General features: G+C 41.1%; 1 protein-coding gene across 4 annotated transcripts in view; it reads right to left on the reverse strand.

Annotated features, from left to right (window-relative positions):
• DIP2C (disco interacting protein 2 homolog C) overlaps positions 1-12,823 on the reverse strand; it is a 309,262-nt gene that overhangs the window by 117,455 nt on the left and 178,984 nt on the right. The gene's annotated exons all lie outside the window — the stretch shown is intronic.

The raw sequence follows: 12,823 nt of genomic DNA on the forward strand, positions 1-12,823 counted from the left end.
CTTGTGAATTCTTTGATTTCCTTTTTGATGCTGTTTTGATATAAGAAGGTAGACTCATCAGCTTAATTAAAAACACTCTGCAGGGTTTTAATTTTCAAATGAGTCCACAGGAGCTCAGGAATTGAATTGTTTTCCTAATAAGGCACATTCTTGATGTGTTTATTTGTAATGGGCTACCATGGAATAAGCCACACTACAGATAGCTTAAAAAAACCAAACCCAAAACCTCACAGGAAAGCAAAACAATGTCAAAGACAAGAAACTCTGAATAAACAAGAGGGAAGCTGACTGGGAAGAAAGAACATACACACCTGCTCCCAGCCCAGCCTGCTAACTCAAATATTTAGAAGGCATTACTCAGATTATGGAGGCTACCAAAAAACTCTTGGGCACATGTCTAGAAAATGCTGAGGACAGATAATCCAGAGATGTTCCAGGGAGCATCAACAAGAGTTTACAGGGTTTTGGGGTGAGAGGAATAAAATGCAGCAATAACAGTCAAGCTTGGGTGAAGAATCTTTTCACAATGTTCTCTCTCAGGAATAAAACTCTTGGCTCAACAAAGTTTCTCTAGGCATATAAAGAATGGCTAAGGAATTGGGTGAAGAATTAATACAGCCTATATAGAATCTATGTTCTTCCTTTTGAATGAAAGCCTTTTGGTGGGCTCTGAAGATGCTCTTAACCTGTCTGGACAGCCTTGTACAGAGGGGGACTTGGCTAAGCTATGAACAGCTTTCAAGCCCTTCATGCCTCAAGATCAAGACCCAAATATTGAGAAATCAGAGAGGTGAGAGAAAGCCAGACTGATACTTCAGAATTAAATTTGAGAGCAAAGCATGGGTTTCAATATCTATCCTATAACCACAGCAAGACAGAAATCAGTAAGGAGGTTTGTTCCCAGCAAATATCAGCTTTAGATATGCACTTTGCATACACATACTTTGCTTTTCCCTAGGTTTTAGCTTTGTTTTTCTGATCTACAAACCAACTTCGCTTATGTAGCACAAGGAATGTTAACCAAAATGCAACTAATAATCTCCTATTGTACTTTCATGAAGCATGGATTTAAATCCAAGTTGAAACATACAATCATCACCAGCATCCCTGGTAATCTGCTTCTCATGAATTTCAACAGGGGTGTGGCAGCTCTTTCCCTTCACCTCAGTCAAAGATGGGCCATGGTGTCTATCATATTGTATGTAATTCACTGCTCCTCAAAGCTGTCCCTAACAGCTACTGAAAAAATACAAGGAGACTTGCAACAGGAATTTATACAACAGGAACTTTCTTGTTCTCTAAAAAAAGGAAACCACATTTGAGCTGCACATTGGGACAAAGTAAGAAGACATATCCAAGTTCCTTTGGGACAGGAAACTGTTATCTCCCCAAATCCCATCATCACAAAGCAGTTTGTATTCTCCACACATGACACACAGCATCAGCAGGAACATCACATTAGAATTTCAAACCATCTCTGGTAGGATGATGCCCCTGTCTTGCAGGTCCGATAAAAGTGTCTGAATTCCTTCTCAATCTATCCTGGCATGCTCAAACTAACTGAATTCATACTGTGATTGAGTATTGCTATAAAACACAGATTTCTCATTAATTTTTCCTGAAAAAATTGTTCAAGTATGAAAACTTGGTCCAGAAACTACACAGAGAAATGCCTGCATTAAAAAAAAAAAAATCATTAAAAGAACACTTCTTCTGTCTTTCTTTAGAGTGTTGCTTGCTGTAATTTCTCACCTACTATAAACTTCTGATAGAGTTTCAAACAGAAATATACCTTGATGTAATTGCACTCAAGCCTTCTGAGTGGAAGGCTTTTTCTAAGTGGAAAACTCATGCTTTTAGGTGAAATGTTCTTTCATGTGACATTCTAACTACACTGTTATAGCTGATAAAATGACTCCAGATCCTGACCCTTCAAAGCTCTCCTGTAGGTAAAAAAAATCATTTTACTCTTCCCACCCGGCTTTTTCCACAAGAATGTCTTAACAGAAAATCTACAGCATAGAGTAAAATATCATTACCCCTGTCTACAGTAGTGGGAAGTAAGGCACAGTGGTCCTTCACTTTTTTAGCTTGGCCAACCACACATTGAATCCAATTTGTGTGTTTGTACTCAAAGAATCAATAAATGGCAAAGAGCAAAGCACCAAGCTTGGGAAAGCTCACTTTTTAACTTGTGCTCATTGCTTAACACCAATCAACCTGGTGTTCAGCATTCAACCTGACATATTTCTTATGGGCTGCAAACTGCAGACACAACAGCTCTGTCCCCAGTCTTCTCCCTGTTGCATTCAAGCATTTTTACCTGTTTATTCTCTTCCTTTACTTTCTATGACAGGACAGAAAGGGCAACCATACTTTTGGGAATAAAGTCAGTAAGTGAAATAGAAAGGAAGTGGAACTGTAAAAACAAGCAGGTGGTAGAAAGAAAGTTTCCATTCAAAGAGCTAATGATCTGTTATTTTACAATATGAGACGAGGTCTCAAAACCAAGGGCAGAGAAATTAAAACTGGCACAGAGAATGAGGGTCTGCAAGTTCAGACTTCCAGAGTGATGACCTATGGCTTTGGCCAACAAGCTCCATAAGCAGAACCTCTGCACTGCTGCAAATTCCTCATGCCATCAGCAGGATGAATGGCCCAGCTTTCCTGGGAGGTGCTCTGCTGAGTGCAGTCACTCTTTTCATCTGGTTTATCTCACAACTTGGCACAATGGTGTGCTCCTGGCCTGACTGGAAAGGCTTGCAAAAAAAAGCCAACCCCACTAAAACAGACATTACTGCACAGACACAGCTTGCTATGGACACCCTCCTCAAATGGGGTGACTGAATGACAGAAGATAGGGACAGAATAGGGTTCACTGCTGATAGGTGGGCAGTGGTCAAAGGTCAAATAGTAATGCCCAGAAATACAGAAATAAACACTATAAACACAATAATTTCAGACTGCTGATACTTTTGACTCCTTGTTCACAGTGTTCTTTAACCATTTATTCCATATGCTGTCCTGAAATCTTTCTTGGAGGGGAACACTAAAAATTTATTTTATTCAGAAGTTAAGCTGGATGGTTTTAACTGGCTCTGGGATAATATGTCTCTTTGGAATTTTTCATGAAGCCTGTTTTGGGGAACATACTTTCTCTCCTCCTTGCACAAATATATGCATAGAAGAAGTGGAGACTTCCTACTATGACAAGCTGCCCTCTCCTACTCATTTCCTTTAGGGAAGACAGTATGTATGATCCTTTTAGGCTCAGCTGTCTCCACAAGCAAATCAGTCTTCTTATCCTGAAGCAAAAAACAATTGTTGTGTGATGAACAAGGCCAGCCATTTCCTGCTCCACATGTGGAGCCCTGCTGCAGCATTTCATGTTTCTCTACAGCTGCTAGGAGAGCACTCTTCCAAAGAATGCATTCTCATTTGGCATGGAGCATAATCCTGACTCACCCTACCCCTTCCACCCAATAAACAGGGATGCCCCATTCCTTACTTGGGCCAGAGACAGTGTCCTTTAAAGCTCTGAATTGCAACTCAGACATTTGAAATATGCTGCAAATTCCTAGTCCTCCTAAAGACTTTTGCAGCTTTTAGCAAATGAACTTGCTCTTTTTTCTTTAGATCTTCTATTTTAAAAGAACAAAAACCTATTCAACAAATTACAGTTGCATTCTCCCTCAAAGTAGAGGGCTTATTAGGTTTTTTTTTTCCTACATAAGTTTAACTTGCCTCAGCAGCTTCCTTTATTCAATATTAGCTGCATTTGCTCCATAGGCATGTCAAACACTCAAAATACTGTAAGCAAAGCAGTGCCTCCTCAGAGATCAGGGATCTGGGTATGAGCTCTGCACAGATCACAGAACAGGGTGCTCCTCTCACGGCCAGCAACAGCTACATTAAAAAATTCCACATTATAAAACTGTTCCTCACAGCCCTTGCATAAAATGCCTCAGCACACAAAAGAACAACATTATCTTCTTTTGTGCTTAAATCAGGTCTTGCCACTGTGTGTCAAGCAGTTCTCCTGCATCTCATTTACCACGCAGCCCTGTCTCTTTTTGAGACAAGGAATTAGACTGGCTGTAGAAAGGAGTCATGCATTGCTAGAATCAAGATTTTAGAATCTGTTTCTGATAAAATGTATTCCTTCTTATAGTTTTGCTCATGTTTTCAGTTTTTCAGGAATTATAAAGCCTTCATATGCAATCACCAGCAGTTTAAGAAACACAAATATGAAAAAACAAGCTGTTGCCTAATTTTTTCTGTACAGATGCAGAATTACCTAACAGAGTCCCTACCATCTTCTGCAGCCTGGTTTGCCTGTTGTGAGGTAATGGTACTACTTCCATCCCTCCTTTCAGGGAATGTGCTCCTGAAACAATAAAACTGCCTGGAGATAAACCTAGTTGTGATCTGAATCCATCCATCTCTTCTGTTTCTTCCTTTTGGCTCATGCAATTCCAATTCTCATTCCTCTCCCCTGAACGCTGTCTTTTTTTTTCTTTTTCTTGTTTTGAGCTAGCCATTGGAAACAATCTTTATTCCTCTGCATTAGCAGCCAATTCCTGGTAACATGATGGATGACACAACTGGGAGTAACACAGACCTAAGCTCTGAGAAGATTTAGACTCCTTGCTTGTTACAGGATAGCCCTCAAACACAACTAACTCACTCAGAGAATGGCAGATTATCAAGATCAAGAAGGCTGATGCTCTGCTCTAATGAGTTGAGAACACCAAAGGATTTTTAATTAGAGGTTATTTAGGTACATATAATACCTAGTTATGTCTCATTTATATTGCAGTAGAGGATCAGCCCTGAAGTCAGACATTTAACATTTAACAAATAAGTAAAACCACAAATAAATCTCTGTCATAGGGAAGCAAGCATCTGGGATGGCATCAAGGAAAACAGCTGGAAGAACAGACAGAGGAGCCAATGGGAGCAAGGCCATTTTCTGCTGCATCAACACAGAGTGCAACAGAATAATCAAAACAATTTCTAGTTATTACAGGGAAACAGCTGATACTATAGGAAAACAGCATTATCAAAGGTGAATTTTGGCTGAAAATTCTGGATAAGACAATGGTAAGTATAGCAATTGTATGCTAAGTAATTATACAGAGAGAATGTTGGTAATTGCTGTCTTACAGGAAACCAGTAGTTGAAAGCATGAAAGTTGCTTCTGAGTTTAATCAGACCTTTGTCAGAGCTACCATGGAGACAAAGGAAACACTGAGAATTCATTTCCTAATAAGCAGCCTGTAAATACTCTGAATAGAGATAACTTGGTAGCTACATTTATTGGAAATGCAATCAGGACATGCTAAATAGGGTGAAACATGGTAAATGTGGCATCATCAGAACAGATTACAGTTGGGTTTTGTCTTTTCATTGTCCTGGCTGACATCACTCAGTTATTTTCAGGCAGAATCAGGGCAAGTGATTTCATAAAAATTCTGCTGTGTTCATCCAACACAGATCAGTCCCTTGGAAATCATCTCACCCCTGGGAATGCAGAAGTGAGTCCATATAAAAACAGATCTTTGCTGGGGGTGATGCTATAATGAAGCAGTCTCAGAATACTTTCACAATATCTCTGAGTATTAAGACAGGAAAGCACATGGCCCAAACTGTGTGACACCTAATTTCTCTCCATCTGGAAGCAGGTGTGCTATTAATTCTGAAATATGGCCTTCACAACAGTCAACACATGACTGAATGCAAGAACAGCTGCTCTAAGATAATTCTCATTTATAGGAGGGCTGTGTAGGTTACTAACAGAAATAAACTGTTGCTTACCTTTCAAAAAACAACTTATGTGTGCAAGTTTCAGCCTTTGGGATTTTTAAGCTATATATATTAGGCCTCTGGCTTCACTGGGAACTGGGATACATGGAGATGCAAGGGAAACTTCTGCTGTCTTTTCATAAATTCGGGCCTCAGTTTTGTTGATCTGTTCCATTTTTTGGCAGTTAAAGGTCAGTGCTTTAGAAAAGATGTGCATTCCCATGAATGTGCCACTGCAAAAGGCTTGGCTTTTCAGGATGCTGCAGCCAACAAGCCCCCCTGGTGCTGGAAGCTGCTCCTTGCACTCCCTGAAGGGCTGTGCCATCCTTCAGCCAATGCTGAGCACCTCCTGAGCATCTTCCACCCCCACCTGCTGCACACATGCACAAACCAGATGCTTGGTATGTCCTCACATGGTCAGAAAGCTAAACTGAGGAAGAGGAGCATGGCTGTCATCTCCCACTTTGGCTGGCACAGCAGTAATCCATAATTCTGGGTGGAAGGGAGAGAGAAGCTGAACACGTGGCTGGGAAAGCTGTATGGGCAGGATGGGAAGCACAGAGCTCACATGCTGGAAACAGAGGCCACCAAAACAACAGATTGAACCCTCTGACTCCACAGCTGGTTCTGCATAGTTTTTGCTTTAATTTGGATTCTTCAGGTAGAATAATAAAGTTAATTTTAAAATGTTTTTCTCAAAACTCTGAGTTTTAAAATTGTATTGGCTCTACTCATAAGTGAAATAAAACCCCAACATGCAGGTCTCCCACTAATAATTTCCATCCCTCCATTTATTTATTGTCCCATTTGTAATGCACTCTGGAAGTCAGCTTCACACAGTGATCTCATCTCAGACCTCCTAACTATGCAATCTGAACTAAACTAACTTTATATTTGTTTCTCTCCAGAGATCCTCAAATAATTTTTCTCAAGAGCTCTATACTTATCCTCACAAACTTTTTCTGCTGGGTCAAAAGCAAGGATGTGGTCATATAAATTACATATTTGCCAGCATTTTTCTTCAACTTCTTTTTTTTGTCCTGATTGAGTTGTAGCTTGAAATTTGTAAGCAAGCTAAATCAGATAGGAGTTTAATTAATTTTTGAATAAGTCTGTTTACAGCTAGGTTAATGATTTCAAATTAACTTCTACAAGTAACCCTCACTCAAATTTAGGGTCAAAATATTATTTGTTTTATGATCAGTCACATGAACATTTATATGCAGTCCCATTCTAATAGATAGCACATTAAACACATTTTCCTTTCCCCTTATTCTTTGGAGAAATGCTAAATGATGAGGGTTCAATAAAAATATTCCTCAAATCTTCCCATTCCATCCTTTAGCATGCACAGCTCTCATAATGTCATAGTGCAATTATTTTTGTCAGTTCTGGCAGGATTGCAGAACAAGATCTTGAACATCCTTTCAAAACCACAAAATATAAGTTACCTGTATGTTTTCAAATCACCATGAGGTAAGCTGTAAAGACACAAAATGTGACCAACCTTTGTTAGGGTTCATGCACACACCTACCTTGTGGTAAAAGAGAACAAATCATGGTGAGGCAGGTACTGAAGCTCCTAGAGCAGAGCAACTCAGCTAAGAAAGGACTGGTGCCAGCATCTCCAGAACTTGGGTCTACAGGGAATGTTCTTTCATTCCTAATTATCATATTTCAAATGAGCCTCAAACCTAGCCTGGGATGATTTGTTCTGAAGTTTAACAATTTCATGCTCAGATAAATTGTGCTGTCTTTTCCCCTTTGAAGAACAGTGTGGGAAAGGTGGCTCAGGAATTTGAGCTGTGAGAGGTGTAGTTAGGGTGCACTTGCAGTATCTCCAAGTATCTCCTATGTTAAGATGTCTTTTAAAAGGAGCACTGAGTGCACTTGGAAAATGGGCTGCTCCCTGCAGTGATGGGATCTCTTGGACAGGGGCTGACACCTCTCCAAGGATGGTGTGCCAGACCAATTTTTTTCTTTCTCGCCTCCACCACCTCAATTATGGGGGAAAAAGCCACCAGAAATGCCACAAGGGAGGTACTCTCCCAGCTGGGAGTGCAGGTAGCACAGGCACCCTACAGCCCCTACCCTTCCTCCATGCTACCACTGAGAGATGCTGATTCCACAAATGGCATTTCTCAAAACACTCCATTTCTCAGCCCTCAGCTCTGTGCTCACCTGCTGCTGTGCCTTTTAAACCTGTCCACTGAGTCCATGTAGTGCAGGTGCTCTCTCTTGCTGGTCTTACTTCTAGGACACCATGAACCTCCAGACACAAGGCAGCACAATTCCACTCATGCTGCTACTTCCCATATCATTCCTGACATCTGGAAAACTCCATTTTTAGAGCTCACTGGTCTCACTTCTCTTAAGGATTACACTGGCAGTGCTCTGGTCACCTTCAAGACCTATTACAAAGTTCATGAGAAACACACTTGATAACCATGGTTCAACCCATTTGTCCCATTCTTATCTCATCAGAGGAGAATTCGGGTGCAGTAGAAACCATAGAGACATCTTATGCCTAACACATCCACGTGCCTTTGAATATATTACACCACATTCCCTAGCAATTAGTGTTGCTCTTTTGTTAGTTTTTAGATTTTATTGGTGCACATTTTTTATGTTATCCATTCTGGTTTTAGGTGGGTTTTATTATTGACAAGTGTGGAAACAGTAAAAGCCAGGTCCTGGCACACGAGAAGGTGCTCTGGTTTTCAGCATTGGGATGGAGAACTCAAGCTTCTTGCTTTGGCCTCATCTAAAGGCCACAGGGTGTCCTTTTGGGAACATGGAAGTTCGAAAGGACCTGGTGTTTCAGCTCCTTGTGTGTTGATCCCAGCTGAGGGAGGATAACACACCTGCTCTCCAGAAAGCTGCTGAAGGTCTCTGAGGGAGAGCTGCTCTCTGAACCCCACAGACCATGACCAGCTGGGACACAAAGAACTGGGGGACATTTATGGTGACCAAGAGCACAATTTCTGATGCCAAGGAGCTGCCCAGCTGGCCAGGGCTCCATCACTGGCAGGGCCCCAGCAGCTGCTGCTGTACTGCACTGCAGCCTTTACGTGGCAGCAGAGCCCAGCTCAGCTCCAGCCACCACCACGGCAGCCACAGGCAAGGGCCAAGCTCAGGCAGCATGGTCACCACAGGGCTACACTGCAGAGGGGGTTTTAAGCACCAAAAAGACCATTCTTCCAAAAGCAAGGCAGCTGACATGATGGCACTTTAAATAATGGTGGCAGAAACTTCACGTTCTCCTGTGAGGGTTTTCAGTGTTAGCAAGAGCAGAATGCAGCCACTGCCAGCAGGGAGCAAACAGGGCCCCAGTGACAGTGTGGAGGGACAAGAGCCTCTGAAAATGTCAGTCTTCAGCTGAGTCAGCTCATTCAGACAGCACGGCAGAGGTGCAAAAGCTGGGCTGTTCAGGCTACCCCCTGCATAATCCACCACATAATTCCCATCTCCTTATCTCAACACACTATTCTAAATCCATGGATCTGCAGCTTCCAAAAGTACCCAAGAAACCAAGCTCCTAAATGGCACCAAGGAAACAAAAGCTGTGTGGCCAACTGCAGCTACATCTCCATGTCCATCATTCACCCATGCTCCAGTCTGAGCCTGACTCTGCAGTCCCATAGCAGAGCAAGCCCAGGGCTGACATCTATTCCACATGCAGAGTGCTGGGCAAGCCAGCATTCCTCTGCCTGAGCTTTCCTGCCTGAACATCCACTGGGCCAGAAAAGCCTCTTAGCAAAAGTTCCTGATCTAGCCTTCAGCACCATTTGGCTTCAGTGTCATCCTGAGCCCCCAGATAATGTTATAGCACAAGGAATGGCAGTTGCTAAGAGAAAAACATTGCCATGATCTACACTTGGCAAACCTTTCCAAATACTGTTTCCAAATGTGGAAATACTGAGATATTTTTTTAAATCAGTAGTAAACAAATCAAGGAATGCTTTTGGATTAATATCAGCTAAACTATTTGCCACATTTGTATAAAGTAAATAACATCCCTTCACCCTGCACTAATTCAGTTACTACACTTTATAGCATTTTCTATTTCTTTAGACATCTGAAAAATGATCAAAGCTGACATTTTGAAACATTGTGGTTTCAGGCTCCCTTCCTGTATAAAAAGAAGCAGCCAGGAAATTTTAAACCTTTTTGGTTTTAAAGAATTAGACTAAATTTCCAGTGCAGGCTGAATTCTGAAATCCAATTATCTTGAAACAAAAAATATCCCAGGAACATTTAAGGAAAAAAAATAGTGTCCACAAACTCAAGTGTCAATTTTATTTAGAATATAAAATCATAGAAAGCTGGTTTTTGAAATTATAGAGCTGAAATTTTGGTTACAACATTAATGAAATAATAATAATAATAAAGATTAAAGTAAGAAAACAGGTAGGGATTAAAAATGTCACATTTTGACATTTTGCATAATACAAGAGAATAAGTTGAAGGTGATATTAGTGGCAGCAATGATTTTGAGTCTCCAAAGAGAGTTCATTAACAATCTTTGCTGACATCTAAATCCACATAAAAAGCAAAGGCATGGAAGGAGAACTGGATGACTTTCAGAATCTTAGACTTCCAATTAGGAAAACCTTACCAAGAAGAGACAGAGAAGGACTTTGATCAGAGTTGGAATGGGAAATTTATTTGCAGATGTTAATTGAAATAAACTGTGCAAAAACACTAAGGAAGGGAAATGTTTTCCTAGATGGGAATTCCTTATTGGTTAAAGAGTGTGTATTCATTTTGTTTTGGGCTTTTTCCAAGTAGATGTGCCAAATATGATAACAAACACTCAATCTGGGTAACAGCTAGCATCTAACAATCACAATGTGATCAGAGCAGAGATGCTGAAGTATTAAGCACAGCAAAACAACAAGCCAAACAAAGACTTCTACCTGAAGCAAATCTGAATCTGAAAACATGATAACCAGAATGAAATCTGACTTGCAAGTTTGCAACCTACAGTAATAATTGAGTAATTAAGAGAGCATGAAAGAAACAGACTTCTGATCTCACAGGGGCAGTACATAGAAGGGGAGGACATAGTTCAGGATTTTTTGTTGGTTTTTTTATCCAGGGTCAAACATTGCACTGTATCTTAGCAAAGCTCCTCTGGAAGTAAATTTGAAGATGATCTGATAACTTTTAAAAATTGAAATGTATACCTACATTTACTTTCACTGAAATTTGCTACATTTGGGTTTCTTTTGAGTGAGTGAAGATGCAGGAGTTGTTCAAACCAGTTTGCTGGAGAGCTCGTTGCCTTGCTGAGGAGTCATGCTATACAGCAACCAAGCTAGGAATTCAAAGCCTTGCCAGAAGTCCCAAAATACTGTCAAGCTTCTCAGTTTTAACACTGAGGACATTTTCAGAGCAGCAAGATCTGAATTTATAGTATAGTCCTGACTCTCCTAAAGTGATACTCCTGCACTAATATCATGTACCATTTCACTGAACAAATGCCTTCCTTTTAAGGCAGCAACTGAAACCAAGAGGCAGCAACACCAACTGAACACTCTTGGGGTCTCAGAAGAAGCACAAAATGAAGATATGCAGGATGTCTCCCTTTGCCTATCCCCAAACTGACTCATGTCTCCCAAACCAACTCAACATCTTCATGTACAAATGACAAACACAGCTCAAGCAGACTTTCAACTCACAGTCAAATGCTCTTGTTTTTAACAGAGCTGCTCTGGAGAGTCACAGCTTGGAGATTTGAGGACCATGTGTTGAACGCCCACAAATTAGACAAGTTCAGGAATAGCATTTTTTTACCTATTTAAAAACTGGGTAGAAATCAGACCATTTATAGTGTAATGTTGGAGAAGCTTCTAGGAGCTTATATATCAAGGAATTATTATGCAGATACCACAACCATTATTCAACAAAAAATTGGCAACATCTACAGTATGAACCCAGGGTTTCTGAGGGGAGGAAAGAGTTTTAAAAATTTATCAGAATGGTCTGGACACACATGAACTTTCTCTGCCACATTTATCATTTAATTTTCCTTTAAATGGGACTGGCAAGCTCTTTGACTAATGGAATGAATCAGAGATATGTTACAAAAGGTTTAATAAGGAGTTCTCCACAATTTTCTAGCTGTGTCAGCACAATGAGTCTGCCTGCATCCAGCAAGAGGCATCTCTCAAACACAATCCAGAGCCTCCACAGTCAAATTACTCTCCTTGAGACCCTCCACAGACGCTGGCATCTGATTCTCAGCTCACCAGGGTCTCTCTGCCACAAAAGTTGGTAGGTGGATGCTGCTGTCTATGGCTCCCCAATTCTTCCTAATTACACCTTCAAAGGTAGGAGTAAAGAAGTTTCAGAGCTCACTTTTCCTTTATGGAGTCACAAAATTGTTAAGGTTGGAAAAGACAACATTATCCAGACCAACCATCAATCCCAGCACCACCGTGTTCACTACTCAACCACATCCCCAAGTGCCACATCCACATGCCTTTTGAACACTTTCAGGGATGGTCATTCCACCTCTTCCCTGGGCAGCCTCTTCCAATGGTTGACAATTCTTTTGGTACCTTCCCTGGCACAACTTGAGGCCATTTCCTCTTGTCCTGTCTCTTGTTATTTGTGAGGAGAGGCTGAACCCCACCTTTCTCCAGTTTCCTTCCAGGCAGTTGTAGAGAGTGATAAGGTCTCCCCAGAGCCCCCTTTTCTTCAGGGTAAACACCCCCAGCTCCCTCAGCTGCTCCTCATAAGACTCGTGCTCCAGACCCTTAGCCAGTTTCACTGCCCTTCTCTGGACATGCTCCAACCCCTCAATGTCTTTCTTGTTGTGAGAAGCCATTATAAACCAGTTTTAAACCAATCACTTCCTTCACTTTGTGTTATATCTGGAGCAGTATCACGGAGAAAGTCGGATCCCATTCACTTGGAAATGAGTTATTACCCTTCTGTTCAGCTCTGAAATTAATTTTATCTTCCTTTAATCAGTGCTTCTATTTAGGGCATAATGATGTTCCCAACTTGC

The sequence above is a fragment of the Molothrus aeneus genome, chromosome 1, assembly GCF_037042795.1.
Source record: "Molothrus aeneus isolate 106 chromosome 1, BPBGC_Maene_1.0, whole genome shotgun sequence".
NCBI lineage: Eukaryota > Metazoa > Chordata > Aves > Passeriformes > Icteridae > Molothrus > Molothrus aeneus.